This window comes from Lepidochelys kempii, chromosome 10 (genome assembly GCF_965140285.1).
Source record: "Lepidochelys kempii isolate rLepKem1 chromosome 10, rLepKem1.hap1, whole genome shotgun sequence".
Classification (NCBI taxonomy): Eukaryota; Metazoa; Chordata; order Testudines; family Cheloniidae; genus Lepidochelys; species Lepidochelys kempii.
This window is the reverse complement of record NC_136389.1, coordinates 49,200,887-49,216,810: the sequence shown is the minus strand read 5'-3', so window position 1 is coordinate 49,216,810 and position 15,924 is coordinate 49,200,887. Positions and strand designations below refer to the sequence as shown.

The window sequence follows — 15,924 nt, the reverse complement described above, 5'->3', positions numbered from 1 at the left end:
ATAATACTTAAGAGTACTGTGCATTCCCCACACTCCAAACAAAATCATACATAAAACCAGTTGCAAAGCCCTTTGAAATGAATTCCTGAGGAAGGCATATCTTTGTTAAAAGGATGCCTGTTGGGAGAACAAGAAGATATAAATGCAACCATAATCTGATGTGATAGTCTTACAAGCTGGTATACAAACCAAGGGGAGTTAAACCAGTATAGCGGAGGGTGGCAATGCCCCACATTTTCAAAAGTACCCACTAATTCTGGGTGTGTCTATTGTTGGAGAGCCAGTGTAGACACCCCAAGTCTGATTTTCATTCCCAGCCACTGCAACTGCAGTTATGGTTGATGGGAGCTGCTCAGACCTACATGGTGCCTCAAACTCATTAATGAATTTATCCTCCCAACACCCCATGAAATGGGGAAGTTCTACCACCTCCTATTTTGCCAGTGAGGAAACAGGCACAGAGAGAGTACGTGACTTGTCCAAGGTCACACAAGTACCTTCTTTTGTGGAGACGCTGAATCTTGAGTCTCAGAGGCTGCCCAGCTGGCACCATTTGGCAGCATTGAAGTTTGCTTCAAAACCCAATGATGGGCGTTCGCAGAGGGCAGTGAGAGAGGCTACAGGTTTATGGCCTCCCAGAGAAGCTCCTCCTCCTTAGGGGAGGACAAGGAAAGATGGAGTCAGGGAAATGAATGATCTTGTTTCCATGGAATGCGGGAGTGGCTCCCCATTGGACAGCCAGCAGTCTCTGTACTCATCTCTGCGGGAAACATTCTAAATGGGCCAGCCTGGTGGCGTACACAGTTTCCCTGTGGGGAACCTAAGTTTTGGGTCTGAGCTACCATGGTTGTCGGCTTAGAGTATGCGTTTCAGCCCCTTGCAGGAGAGAGCGCCTCGTGTGACTCTCAAATCCCCTTCCTGAAACCAAAAATGCCACTGATGCTCTGTGGAGGGTGGTTTGTCCACTCCTCTGCCAGGCAGGGTGCCACAACTAAAGGATTTAATGCCAGGCCTTCCTATACTCCCAGTGAAGTCAATGGACAAACTCCCGTTGGCTTCAACAGGCATAGGAGACCCCAGATCCTGCATGCTTGGATGGGGGATATTGATCAGAGTTCCAGGCCAGCTCTTGCTAAGTGGTCTCTGAATGAGACTCCAAGGCTGACTGTCAGGCTCTTAGATATCAGTAATTCATTAAGTATCACCCACGGTGTGCAGAGCACTTTAACACAGACGGCAGCTGGAGAAAGGCTCATTCACAGGGAAAGCAGGAGTTGAATGAGTGGTGACAGTCAGTGGCTTGTTGTTATCTTCATGATTTCTCCTCTCGTCCCTTCAGCATCACTTCAGGGAGGGAACTGGGATTAACAGACCCGTCAGAAGATGTGAGTTTTAAGGAGATAATTTTCCCCTTCTTCCAGAAAATGTCTTCAGGTTTTCAACAGCCCAAAGCAATGGAGGCAGGTGACCCACTCACCTGTGATAAACATGTTGTTAAATGGAGAGGCTAGGGAAGGAGAGATTCATGTAATCCTCTGTGAGGGCCAATAGAAGGTCATCAGCAGTGTGTAGAGCTGCTTCTTTGCCTTTATTTAAGGCGAGCTGCCCTAGTTTCCTGCTTTCAGTGGACTCTCTAATTATCCTGCAGTCTTTGTACTGAGCTAATTAGTTTAGCAGCAATCAAGCCTGGGGAACCTTATAGGCTTGGGAACTAAGGCTAGGTGGTAAAGCTGGGAGGGAGGGAGGGAGTGCCTGGAGGATGGTGAACTGATGGATGGTAATTGGCTTGTAATGGGGAGGGTGATGGACTAGGGCAGACGTTGGAACATTGATGGATGATGGCACTGGGGAACGGTGACTGACTAGGGACAGGTGATATTTCAGGGTAAGGGTGATCCTCTGGCTGAGTGTAACGACATGGGGAAGGGGGATGAAGTGGCAGGAGGTAATGCGGTGGGGAATGGAGATGACCTGGGGAATGGAGGCAAGTTGGTGAAGGGTGATGGGCCTGCTTGAGAGAAGGGACACAACACAGCACCGGGAATCAGGCCTGGCTGCTATGTTGCACAGGTCATGGGCTGGTGGGACTCCCCTTCCAACATGTTTACAGAGTTAACTGGCTTTCCCAGCCAGAACCAGAACACCCATGAAAGGGAAGGGCAGAGAATCAGTAATCCAGCACCCTGGAGAGAAAGCCAGCAGCGTGTAGAGCTTCTGGAGAAGACTCCCCAGGCTCCAGTCAAACTGCATTTGAAAGGGACCTTCCTTTGTACCCACCAGAGACCACTCGGCCTTGAACAGCTGGCTCTCTGGACTGGTGGAAACACAATGCCAGCCAACTTCCGAATTGTTCTCGTAGGGTGATGTGCCCTTTGGGAGGTTACTGAGCAATGCTGAAGGAAGTCATTCTGAGCACAGACCATGCAGAAAGGCTGGTATACTTAGCTTGGGGCTGGTCAGTACATTGGTTCCAATATTAAATGTTGATTTACAGCAGTCTTGTACCTGTGAGTAAAATAACCTGCACTGAACTAATAACAGTATTCCACCATGTTCCTGTGTACGCAACATATTGTAGCAAACTGGCTGGGCTGTGCGCGTACACATGTATGCCGCTACTCCCTATTAGATGCATCAGAACTGCTTACGTGTGTGTCATAAGCCCTATACCTCACAGGTATGGGTCTGAGCTCTGAAAGCAGGAGCACATCCCATTTCTATTCCAGCTGTCCCTGAGATGTTCCCAGTGGTCATGGAATGTGGCATATTGACAACCGTGAAGTGCCTGGATGGCTACAGATTTATTACAGTATTACCCTACTGGTATCTCAAATGGTGCCATCTGTCTTCTAAACTTTGCACTTTATTTCTAGCAGAGAATTTAGTATATGTAGGTGATGGGCTGTAGTTTTAGCATATGATAAAGCCCTGATGGGAAGTGTAGTTTTATTGATTTAGCTATTAAAGTGCTGCTGGAATAAATCTGGTAACTTGAGTGAAATGTCTTATTACTTGGCTCCTACCTGGCATCTGGTGAAATCACAGAAACCTGTCGATTTGCCCGAGCTGGGGTTAAAGGAGGAGGTGATGTGGCAACAGCTGCTGTGACACACAGCTTTCACAGACCATTTCAAAACCCAGCACCTGCTCCTCTCCATTTAGTTCCACAGGATTCAATTCATGGTTGAAGTCCAACCCCCCATTGACTTCACTGACTTTACACTGCTGTTGCTGAAATTTACCCCAAGTGCTTCTGCAAAGCACAAGACTTTATGGGAGCTGGATGTCCATATTTTAATCATGGTTTTATTGCTTAGTGCTCAGATAATGCTGGTTTTATAGGGAATGCAGGATATCTTTCAGGAAATGATCTATTCCATTGCTACATATCCACCCCTTTCCAGTCAAAACTGGGCTGCCTTGAATCCTGAGGATTATGGAAAATAAGAAAAAGGCCGAGTAAAATGTATTGGGTTTAATCTATAGTTTTATGATTTACTGAAATTTTATCATACCCACTAGCTACAGCCATACAACAATAGACTCCCCCTTCTTCTGTTAACAATGTTTACAATAAATAACTGGAGGACGTTGAGGCTGGGCATAAAGAACATCACAAAGTTCATGACCCAGAAAAGATTCTAGTCCCAAGCGAGTCCCTGGTCACCTCTTTCAGTCATCCACCTGTCCACACTCACGCTTGATGGCGCAGATGTGTTCGCAGGGCTCTCTCTCTTGCACTGAGCCCAGGTTGTCTCCTAAGGGAGATGATTTAGCCTGCTGAGCTTGTGTAACTCCTCTGAAGACAACGGACTGAGCTTGGCCCACTTAAACATGGCACCCATGGCCAAAATGGCCCTTCCCACCATTCTTGTGCAGCATGATGGAGGCTGGTTGGATTGTCAGGCTTCCAAAGTGGGTGGGTGGGATGCCGAGCAAGGCCCCAAGCTGTTGGAAGGAGTCAGGCTATGTTTTTCTTCCCCTGTTGGCAGGGCTGAGTGGGGTGGGTTTTGAGCAAGGAGGTATTCCATGCCCCTCTGCTCTTGCTGAGGGAGTCGGGTGCAGGGCTGATTGGTGAATTGCCAAGTTGGCATGAGATGCAAAGTCCCTGCAGTAGAGTCCTGATTGGTCACTGGCTTTGCCTGTGCTTAAGAGCAGCTCTTGTGCTCCAGACGCAAGCAATGTTAGTGCTGTGTATTTTGCACAACTTGCATAGGGCCAAATTCCGGTCCTGTTGTAGCCAGTGCCCACACTCTTAAGCGATTTCAGCAGGTCGGGATTTGTAGAGGAGAAGATGGTGATTCCCTGGCTGCCTCCATTTCGGAGTGAAGCAGGGACCTGGATGGAAAGTAGCTGGGTCAGGCTCAGTACAGGTTCGATGGCATGATGGTGCCTGGCAGGGCAAAGCATGTGAGGACATGACAGGTGCTGTGATGTCATTGCTACACTCTCTCTTCACTCCTGGCCTGTGGCTGGGAAGGTGCTGCAATAGCTGAGGGCTGGCTGGGCTTGTCCTTGTCTGTGGATTCGCTCTCCATTGAAGAAAGAAAAGGAGTACTTGTGGCACCTTAGAGACTAACCAATTTATTAGAGCATAAGCTTTCGTGAGCTTGCATCTGATGAAGTGAGCTGTAGCTCTCGAAAGCTTATGCTCAAATAAATTGGTTAGTCTCTAAGGTGCCACAAGTACTCCTTTTCTTTTTGCGAATACAGACCAACACGGCTGTTACTCTGAAATCTCCACTGAAGGTGGCTCTGGACAAAACGGGGCTGCGCGGTTCATGCTCTGATCTACACCCCCACCAGGCTCCACCTAGACTTTAGCACCGTGTTGCTCTGGGGTCAGGCTCCTTTCTCTGTCCCTTCCCAGTGGGCTGGTAGCACAGATTGACTTTCAAAGAACACAAATGTTGGCAGCCCAAAAGCTCTCATGATACAGGACCAAGTGCCAAGACTCATTGGTACCAGTGGGCAAAATGTGAGTTTGGGAGAGGCTTCTGGGTGAGAAGGGAATACAGCTCTGGGGATGGTGGAGGGGGGAAGAAAGCGGGGAGGAAAGAAAAATAATAAAACTGAGACAGAAAGCAAATGCCATGGGCCCAATCCTGCTTCCATCCAAGAAGCTCAGTGGGAATTTTTGCCATTAACTTTGAGAACAGGCTCAGGCCCCAAAGAGAGGAGATGAGGCGGGGGCATGGCTAGGAACTAGAGGTGTGGGGAGGGAGCTCAAGAGACCAGGGGGAGAGAGACAGACAGAAAATGGTCTCTGGCAGGAGAGAGAGAGAGAAGCATAGAGGGGAGGAAAAATGGGAGGGAGAAGAAAAAATTGACCCTGAAGCAGAGATAAGAGCAGGAGGCTAGTTAGAGAGAGAACTGCTAAAATTAAGTGCGATAAGTGCTGACAGAAAAGGAAAACAAGGAACAAACCGGAATGGATGCAGCCAGGGAAGTGAAAAGCAGGAGGGGCACGGCTGGGGCCTGGTTCCAGCAGAGCCATGGGCTTGTGGGCATTTCCTGGAGCCCCACTGGTGCTGTGCCGGGAGTGCTCTGCGCCTGGCTCCCAGTTACACTAAGGCTCTACCCATGCCATGCCCCAGCTCCTGTCATGGGGGGTGGATGGAAGGTCTGAACTGCATTATGGGTGTTTTCTGCTGGACAGACTGAGGTAGCTGTGAGCTGCACAGGGGCCAGGCAGCCCCTGGAATGGGGACACAATATGGGGCCTGCAAAGGGGGACTAGAGCTGCCTTCCCTCCCTTCCCCAACCTCAGGAGCTGAGTGTCTGAGCATCAGGCTGTCAGGGTACAGGCTGCTGGGCTGCGTGGCCTGTGGAAAGCCTCCCTGTGGGGTAGTGTAGTTGGGCATTAGCCAAGGCCAGGCAGCAGTGCCTGTCAGGGATGCCCAGAACAATTAGCCAAGGCCGCTTCCTGAACTATGCCTAGTATGGGCGCACCAGTGCCTCCCGGCCCTGGCTCCTGCCCTGTGTCCTCAGTGCTCTGTACGCCATTGCCTCTGCCTGCTCCTTCCCACCCGTGGGGTTCTGGGGGCTGAGAAGCAGACGCAGGGAAATCCTGGTTCATGAACAGAAGTCCTCTGTCACCCCAGCTCCGTTCAGGGGCACTTAGCTGTGAGGGACATTAAGCTCCAATGCTAGTGGTTAAGGCCATTGGCTCTAAACCCGGCCTTGCTGCTTTCCAGGCCCTAAGTCATTTTCACAGCCAGGCCGGGAAGTGGGGGGACGCGGGGGCTTGCCTTTCCATGACAGGAGGGTAAGTGCTCCAAGCTAACTGCAGAGACGCCGAGAGCCCTCCAGGCCTTATCTGCAGTTATCATAAAGGAGACTGAGCAGCCATAGGGATTTATGGGTGGGTCAAGAAGCCCGCAGTCATAAACGTCTCTCCTGCATGGCGCTCATAACTCTTCAGTTTGCTCTTGAGGATGGAAGGGGCAAGCTCGTAACCTCCTTCAGGGCCTCCCGCCACGGACCAGGGGGGATTGGGGCCATGCCAAGCCAGGTGTGGGGGGGAATTGGAGGGGGGAGAGAAGGATGTGTATTAGGGGAAGTGTGGTACAGTGGGGAAAGGAGGAGAGTGAGCGGGAAGCGAACGGAGAGGGCCAGTGTGCAGTGGCAGGCCGGTGGTAGAGGGCTGATCTGGCTCCCATTGCACCAGCACAGGGCTTTTGATCAGATGATGGCAGATGCTAGAAGAGTGTCGTGGAGAGAAATGAGAACAAAAGAGTGAAGTAGGAGCACAGGAGAGTGCAGAGATGGATGTGAGGGGCCGTTGGTGTGGCAGGCAGGCCTGAGTGGGGAGGGAGGAGAATGGTGCTCTGCAGAGGCAGTGCCTGGACTATGCACTGCAGTGTGGCTGTACCCACAGCCACAGGGATCCGGGCAGTTCTCACCCCCCCCCCCCGCTAAGTCCTGACGTGCTCCTTGCCTTGGCTCGCAGGCCTGGGCTCTGGGGTCTGCTGCTGCCCTAAGCGCTGGGCATGTGAGAGCAGGATTTATCAGCTGGTCTCTGGGGGTGGTGATTGGTCCAGGAAGTGTTTCCATTGCTCCCTCGGGGTGGCCCCATGGGGGCACCCAAGCTCTCTGTGTGGTGGAGGGAGGCAGGTAAGCAGCTTGGAGCAGGATTGCTGCAGAGGGTGCTTGAGGCAGAGGACTGCCTTGGGGGATCGGGGACTGGAAGGAGCCGGAGCCCCTCACACCAGAATGCGGGAGGGGGTATGTGCTCAGGCCTCATGCTCAGTGGGGAAGCCGATGAGCACAAACACTTTAGCCGGCCCCCTCCCCGTTTCCTGAATGCCCCACTGCATAGCCACTGCATAGCCTCTGGAGCAGCCAGGCAAGGCTCCAGGATGTGTGTGTGGGGGGTGTCTGGGGCCCTCCTTGAAGGACCGAGCAAGACCTTGCCCCACTGGCCCCCAGTGCCTGATTTTCAGCCGTGCACGTCCATGACCTTGCGGAAAGCTGCTGCTGGGCTCATGCGCTCTACAGGCCAATGCGGCTGGAGATGGCGGCACCTGCATTATGGCCTGAAATTTACAGCCTTTTCTTTCTTTTTTTTTTACAAGGCACATAAATGTCTCCAAAGCAGGGGAAATAATGAGCTACTTGAGACAATGGGGCTGCCTTGGCTGGCCTAGGCTAAGCCTTTGCTTTGAAAGACACCTGCCCTCAAACAGCCCCATGCCCCCTTGGCTCATGCTGCCATAAACAATACCCGGGGGGCAGCCCCAGCTTTCTGGCTTTCAGTGAACCAAATCTCCAGCCTTTGCCATGTTGCTGTCTCAGTTTTCCCTGGCTTCACGCCCACTAGCACCCTGGTTAGAGGAGCCCTGCACACCTATTGGTGGCTGCATACTGCTTTCTGGCCCTGTTGATCAACTCAGTAGATACTGCTGTTGATTGCAGAGCATGGCAGGAAGGGTGCTAATGGGTGCTGGGACAAATTGTATGCGGGGGGAATAGGTGCTGAGATCCATTGAACCAAACTGTAAACCCTGTATAGGCTGGAAACCATTTCAAGCCAGAGGGGTGTGGTAGCACCCATAGGGCTGGAACCAGGGGAGCTAAATGCAGCTGGGGATGCAGAAGCTGATTGCCCAGTAGAGTCAGTGGGAGAAATGGGTATGCACAGCCTCGCCACTCTCGGTGGCTGCTGCTGTTTTGGGCACAATACAAAAGTAGCAGCAGCATCGCACCATTGGCCATATTCTGGGGCTGGTGTAGTGAGGGATGGTAAGAGGATTTAGTCTACGCCCCACCAGTTCCCCCCAGGAATTTCCCACTCACCCCCAGTCAGATTTGGCACTGAGCTTGGAGTTAGGTTTTTTTGCAGGCCTCTGCAGCGTGGCCCCTGGAATGCCTGTTAAGATCTGCCGGGTGTATCTCACATAATCAATTCCCTGCGATCACAGGGTTCTGGGGCACTGGTGGCCCTCTGTTGGTCTCTTACACCCTGCTGTTGCACGTCACAGTGCTGCCCCCTGAGGTCACTGGGCTCAATGTAAAGGCATGTTTAACATGGGTAACATTCAATGGCCTGTGACATACAGGCAGGCACCCTGGGTAATCTAATGGTCCAGTCTGGCCTTAAACTTCATGAGCACGTGCCCAGCCTGCCTGGTAGGACAGCATGCTGCGTAAGGGGAGAGATGTGAGCTGGGAACTGGGTTGTAAAGGGCTGATTTCGCTGCCAGCCTCCGGCTCCTCCCTCCCCCAATCCAAGGCCAAATGAAGTCTATGGACAGCAAGGCTGTGAGGCAGACAGAGTAGGTGTTTGCCCTGTCTGCTGCTGGCCCCTTTGTCTAGCTTTTGGTTCCCTTCTGCCTGGGGCAGGCTGGCCAGGGCCAGAGTGATGGGGGACAGGGACGACCCCATGGGCCCAACATAGCCCAGTATAATTAAGCTGCCCAGCACAACACACGCCCTTGTCATGTCATTCTAATGGATTCAGATGCCCAGTCCCGGTTTTTGGTACAAAGAAGTTTTTCTGGTATCAACCTTGATGCTCAGCAAGGTGAGGCAGCCTCCTGGCAGGAAGCAAAGGCAAGGCGCACAGCAGGTGTGCACCTCTGCAATGGACACGCCTCTCTAAATTCCTTGTTTTCTTTCCTCCAAGCTCCCAGTTTATTTCACTACCTGCATCACATTTTGTCTTGGTTCGCTAACCAGGCAAATAAGTCCCCCAACAAATGAGTTTTACCACATGCAAAAGCCTGGGCTCCAGCCCCCTGCTCACTCTGTGCCCTGATGAACTGTCAGGAAGAATAAATTGTAGATTTCAGCAATGGTGCGAGTTTTATTCTTCACATCACAGCCAAGAACATTGCCCAAGCGAAGGAGCCCTGCCCACCCCAACCTGCTTTTCTTCTGCTCCCTCTGTCTGCTTTGATCATGCAGCACCTGTGGGGGAAAAAAAAAATCCAGGTCGCAAAGTCTGGAAGGTTAAAAAGGCAGCGTGGCTAATAAACTGCTTGGTGGGGCAGGGGGAAGAGCCAGCGACCACTGGCCAAACTTGGTAACGAGCCATCGTTAGCATAGAATATCAGGTTGGAAGGGACCTCAGGAGGTCATCTAGTCCAACCCCCTGCAGGGCCAATCCCCAATCTTTGCCCCAGATCCATAAATGGCCCCCTCAAGGACTGAACTCTCAACACTGGGTTTAGCAGGCCAATGCTCAAACCACTGAGCTATCCCTCCCCCTAGTCACAGAGTTTGGAGTTGGGCATGGCTCAGGCACTGTGACTGAAGAAGCAGTTTCTGGTCCACGGCGCTGGTTTGGTGTCTCGGAGGGTCCAGGCTGCCTCACCCTCCAGCTTGTGTGAGGGAGGGGCAAGCATGGCAAATGCTTTGTTCGTTTTTGTTTAATAGGAATTTTATTCCTGTGCAAAACTCTTGGCGCCATGGGCGGGCGGGGGTGGGGAGCTTGTTGAACTGCTGGGTCAAGCCGCAGGCGACTCCCCCTGACATCCTAAATGGTGACTCGTTTTAACGAGAGCAGGCTGGGGCCTGGATCGCAAGCTAACCCCCAGCCCTGTGTTACTGTTAGCACTGCGCCAAGCTCCAGCACTGACCCTATGGTGCCTGTGAATTTTGGGGGAGCTCCAGTCCAGAGCTGGCAACAACTGCAATCTTCCCAGCTGCTCCCTCATCAGGCCGCTGCATTCCTGCTGGGGCCACGGGAAGGCAGGAGCCCAGCTTCAAGGGCCCAGAACCGGCTATAGGCAAGTGTACAGCCATCTGAGGGTACAACCAGCCAATGTGTAGGGTGACCAGATGTCCCAATTTTATAGGGACTGTCCTGATTTTTCACATTTGCTGTCTGGTCACCCTACCAATGTGCCACATGCGTGTAGGTGGCGTGCCACGTTCATCCTTCGCCAGCCAGTCCCTCTCTGGCTAGCTAGCTAAGCGGCTCTTCCTTTCCCCATTGGCAGACCCGCCAGCCTCTCCACTGAGCTCAAGGAAGCTGGCATCTTTCCCCATGGCTCTGCAGTGAGAACGGAAGAATTGCTTTTCATCCTTCCCCTTTAATCCCTTTCCAGGAGCTGGCCTGAGTCCCAAAAAGCGTCAATAATTAAGTCAGTCTCTGGTAGGGATCAGGGATAGGGGCTGATTAGCTCTGGCATGTCTTGTATCTTGCTGAGGCAGCACACAGGCCCCCGTGCTCCCATCTGTGCCCAACTAGGTATTGTGCTGGGGCAAAGAATTGCAATCATGGCCCAAAGGGCGCCCCCTGGGGGCAGTGGTGCCGCCGACCTGGCCCACGGCACTTCCTCTGCTGCTGCTGGAGGCGACGGCGCTGTGGCCAGCTCCGTGGGACTGTGCTGTTTATCTCCAGCCAGAACAATAAATCAGAGCCTGGCTCAACAACGCATCAGGATTTTATTAAGACGGTATAAACAAATTATTGGGTATGCGAGCGACGCAGTCTAGCTCTAGGGAGAAGGGCGAGCAGCAACGCTATCACACAGCCCTCGCAGACAAGGAGTCGTTCTGGCAGCCCTCACCCTGGCTGCTACTAGCCCAGCTCTGTGACCAACCCCCCCGCCCCCCCCCCCCCATGGCATGCTCTTTCCCAGCCTTTACGGGGAAGGGCCTTTACCTTCCCAGCCACTGAATGGCACTTCCCCTGGGACCCCCCACCCAGCCACTGCACTGTGCTTACCTTGGGACCCCCCCTCCACCCATCCATGGCACTGCACTTATCGTGGGAAGCTGCTGACAGATATCTGGGCTGTGCTTATGCCCCTGGATATTTGTCTTACCCACATGCCGCATGACTTTGGTTATGCAAAGTCAGACAGTCTTTGGGTTGCGAGGGGTGGCTAGACTAGGACCGTATAATATCTGCCAGTAGCTGGAGAACACTTCCTGAATGCTTGGTTGGGTCAGGTTTTGGCTCCCTGGTGTGACCAGGAAAGGCCTGTGCCATTAGCCCAGTGCCTGTGTTTGCTCTGTGAGAGGAGTGCCTGAAAGGTTGTTGGCTAAATCTTTCTGGCAGGATCTCGGAGCACATTACCACGCGAAGGCAGTGTTCTTAGCTCCATGTTTCAGAGGAGGAACAGGGTGGCCCAGGGTGATTAAGGTAACCTACCTCAGTTACCTGGCAAGTCTGGCAGATGGGTCTCCTGACTCACAGGCTGCTGCTTTACTACGCTGCACTGGCAGGCCCCAAAGAAGGACATGTGCAGTTCCTGGAACACGCGAGGAAAGGCAAGAGTCAGCTGCAGTTAGTCAGTGCTCCCAGCTGGAGCGGTACTTGGTTGGTGCCCCTTCTTCAGGTTTGGGGGGGGGGGGCATACAGGCATAACTCCAGTTCTAGCACTGAGCTTGGGTCAATTGGTAAAGAGTGTTTGTCCTTATTCTTGGTAATTTATAATGCGCAGTCCAGATTAGTCTTAGGTTCTTCCAACTGGGTCTACAGCGACGAATAAAGGCCTACATTGCGTGCCCAACTTGAGTCACCTTAAACGGGTCTGGTTCTCAAATGGCTTGTCACACTTCTGAGCATCCAGCCCTTTCAAGGGCTCTCAGGTTGGGTGCCCAAAAACTGACACTGCTCCAACTCATGAGCCAGTTGCTTGTTCAGCCCTAGAGCCATCTGGCAAGCATTTGTCTGGAAGAGCAGCCGCCATTTGGGCTGGTAGTGGGGGTTTGAGGCCTGCAATGGGTGAGCGTGCAAGAGCGGGTGAATGGAAAAGCCACAGAGGAGGCCCACACCACTGGTGGTGTATGTGGTATGTCACCATTTGTGATCATGACCCCCCGGGCCAGCATTCTGAGCACAAAGCCCAGGGAATGGTGGGTACCAGGCCGGGCCTGCAAAGTCCGAGTGTGCAAATCACCCCCCCCCGCCATCAAAGAAACCGTTATTTGTTTTTAAGCTTTTTTTAGAAGAGCAAAAGACTTTGAGGCCATCTGCTTGTCGGGATACTGCCATCTGCAGCAAATGCCAGCTGCAGCAAATACCTTTGGTGGTGGTGGTTTAATCTGTGTGTGTTGAATTAGGCCTTTTAATTACAGTATTAAAAAGGCTAACTGGAAATCAATTATACAGCCCTTTCAAACTGCCAATGTTAATAGCCAACCAGGAACATGGAGTCTATGGCATCTGCTTGGGAATGTCTGATTCCGCTGCTCTGATGGGCTGATGCTTTAATTATCCACAGCCTGAAGGAAGGGCCACTCCAGGCAGACTAGAGGTTTGGGTTTAATCTTTCTTCTCTCATGGGGGCACAAGGACACCCCCAGAAAGGAGTGGGAGCTCTGCCTCCTGCTCCACTTGGGCACTCAGGCAAAAGCCAGTCATGATCTGGCTTTGAGTAATTTAGCATCACAACACCCTCAGTTAGTATTATCAGCCCTCCCCCAACAGAAAAATGGGGAAACTGGGGTGCAACGAGGCAACATACTTTGACTGAGGTAATTCAGCATGTCAGTGGCAGTGTAGCCCATACAGCTTAAGTGTCCTGGCTCGCCAGCCTTTGATCTACCCATCAAACGCTGCCTCTCAATCTTAGTGGCTCTTACCTCTATACACAGTAGCACCTTTCTTCCCCAAAGGAGCCTAAGCGCTTTACAAATCGTGCAGCCAATCAGCTAATTTGCCACTGAAATGCAGCTATGTCTGGGGTGGGACATGGAAGCAGCTTAGCAGTGCCCTGCAACACTACCCAACAGCTGAGAATAGGAAATGAAGCACCGACTGAAACTGCAGCAGGGAGACACAGCAGCCTGGCCCCAATTCTGTGCGCAGGTGTGCTGAAACCCTCCCATTCGGTAATGGCGAGAAAAATCTTTAGCACAGCATGGCTCGCGGGTGGCAGTTACATTTTTGTCTCTAAGTAAAGCGCTGAGCTGCTGACGGCATGGGGAGCGGGCCTATATTGTGTGGGAATATTTTGTGCTCAGATTGGCCCGAGGGACAATTAAACCAGTACCATTTCTGCCGACATGAACCATCTGGCATTACAAGGAGAGCAAGATGTGGCCATGGCCCTGCCCCTGCTTCCGAGCACCCCTTAACCTTGCGGACCATCAGATCTGGCCTCCAGCTCTGTAATGGGCTCAGCCAACCTCCTGTTCATAGCGCTGCTGAATGCTAGGGCCTTGGCGGAACGCCTGGATCCAGAGTTCGGTGCGGGCCGGAGAATGGAGCATGGACAGTAACAACAGTAGAGTGATTCTAGGAGGGATTAAGGTTAAATGAGGTCTGAATATGCCCAGGGTGGGAGAAGCACTGGTGCCCCACAGCTCTGCCAGGCCTCTGTGCAGACAATGGGCCTGCCAGGGTCAGTGTGCTCACATTGCAAGGATGTAATATTGCTGCTGAGCTGTCAGTTGGCCTTGGAGCTGAAGTTGCCAGGAGCGTCTCTGCCACTGAGGCAAAGCTGCCCAATGAAACCCTACAAAAGGGGTGACCCTTTGCCATTGGCCACGATGCTGCTGCTACTGACCTGCCTATGTCTGCTGTCTTGCAGGAGGAGCAGTTCATTGAGCAGCCACTCTGCAGTGGGGCAGACCTGCCCCAGTGTGCAGCCTTGCCCGCAGACCAGGGATGAGGAATCCTTGCAGCCCCATGTCCCAAGCACTGTGGGGACATTTAAATTAGGGTTAGGTCCTGATATTCCAAGGCTCCTGCCCCTGGATAGATGCTAGCTATCCAGTGTGTTAGCCTGTGCCTAGCCCAATTGCTGAATGGCTGGAGTACACTGTCCAGGCACTGGACATGGAATGACGGTTCCATTCACCTTGCTGCATGCTCACTGGAAGTGCTGCTGGGAATAAAAAGGTGACACTGGATCATCTGGCAGGAAACAGCAAGCATGGGACTAGGAAAGATTTCAAAGACAAGCTGCAGTCTGTAAAGATTCATTTACCAGATCTGAGCTGTCAGGGCTCGTTTCGTAGCTATAATAATAATAACAACAGTGAATTAATACATCACACGTTAGCACCTTTCAGCCATAGACCTCAAGGCAGTTTACAAAGGCAGGCAGGTCTGATTAGTTCCATTTCCCACCTGGGGGACACCAAGGCATGGAGGAAAGATGTGACTTGCCGAGTCAGTGGCAGGGCTGGCAATAGAAGATAATCCCCTGTCTTGTGTTGCAATCCGGGATCAAATACCTTTAGTGATTCCTGGCTTGTATGGACACCCAATGCACCAATCCAACGTGGCACGGGGAATGTAGGGAGGGAGAATGTAATATTCCAAGCTGCAAGTAGATTGGGACACCAGGTTTAACTTCCCAGTTGTGAAAGGGCCATTAATGACCGTGAGTGCTGAGTGCTTTGGCTTGAGATGATCTATGGAAGATGTGCTAGGTCTGGGCTTTCTCGGGACTCTTTGGATTTTATCTCGTTTCTCTGGGGTGAGGTGATGGCCCAACGTTTAATGTCAGAGGCAAAAATGGCAGGAGAATCTATGTTGTGGTAGAAGCATAGTGAGATCACCCCAAAGCCTGGCTGTGAAGGATACCCAGAATATACTCATTCACAGCAGAGCTGAAATGTATGAGGGACTCATCTGTCACAGGAGGCTGCAGAGCCCTAGCAAGGCTGGGAATAAGATAATGAACTTCCCCACCCTGGGCAGCATCATGCCAATTTCAACAGGAACAAAGGGAGGGGGAAATGACTGAGGCTTTGAGACTAAGGTCCAGAGAGAGAGAGAGGCAGCACTGACCTCACTCCTGGGTTCCCATCAGCTTAGGTCACAGCCGGAGTGACACTGGAAATCTCATGGCAGATCATTAAACCAGCTAATAATTCAGCCTGGTTGGCGCTGTCTATGTCGGGCAGGCTGAAGCCTGCAAGAGCAGGGGTCACTACACAGCAGGGTTGAGGTGCATTGGCAGAGCTCTGTGGAAGCCAGCACTGGATGGTAGGGCAGGAGCGTAAGCGTGCTAAGGCCGACCACCAGTGCAGCAGGGATAGTGCAGGGTAGGGCTGAGGTGCATTGGGAGAGTCAAGCGAGGAGTCTACAATAGCAGGGTACTGCAGGCAAAGCATTTGGCGCATTGGCAGAGCGGTGTGATGTCTGTGGCTGGCAGAACTGCGAATCAGATGCAGATATTGAGCAAGACCCACTGCAAACTTACAGCATGCTGCCAGCCATCACTCTATAACCAGCAGAGGGGCCCCACGGACACTGTAAAAGCTCTGCTTATGCTCAAACCTTTGGTCGGTGCTGATGCTCCCATATTTCTCCCTTGCATTCACCTCTCTACTGGTGGCTGCTGCATTCAAGGATTAAGTTGGAAATTTCATTAGCCCCGTTTGATACCTCCCCACCTAGCCATTGGCATGATCAAATGCAGGGCACAGCCCCTGCGGTCACTCTGGTCAATGAATGCTGTGCTGCTGGTTTCTCCATCTCTTCCCTTTGCGTCCTCTAGGTTTGCACTATTT

The 15,924-nt window shown here is 52.2% G+C and overlaps 1 long non-coding RNA gene across 1 annotated transcript; it reads right to left on the bottom strand.

Annotated features, from left to right (window-relative positions):
* Nucleotides 1-9,327: 9,327 nt before the first annotated feature.
* Nucleotides 9,328-14,279, bottom strand: LOC140917933 (uncharacterized). Its single transcript, XR_012161039.1, has 3 exons — nucleotides 13,968-14,279; nucleotides 11,606-11,705; nucleotides 9,328-9,411 (listed from the first exon to the last, which is right to left on the bottom strand). It is a non-coding gene; the product is annotated as an uncharacterized LOC140917933 (long non-coding RNA).
* Nucleotides 14,280-15,924: the final 1,645 nt, after the last annotated feature.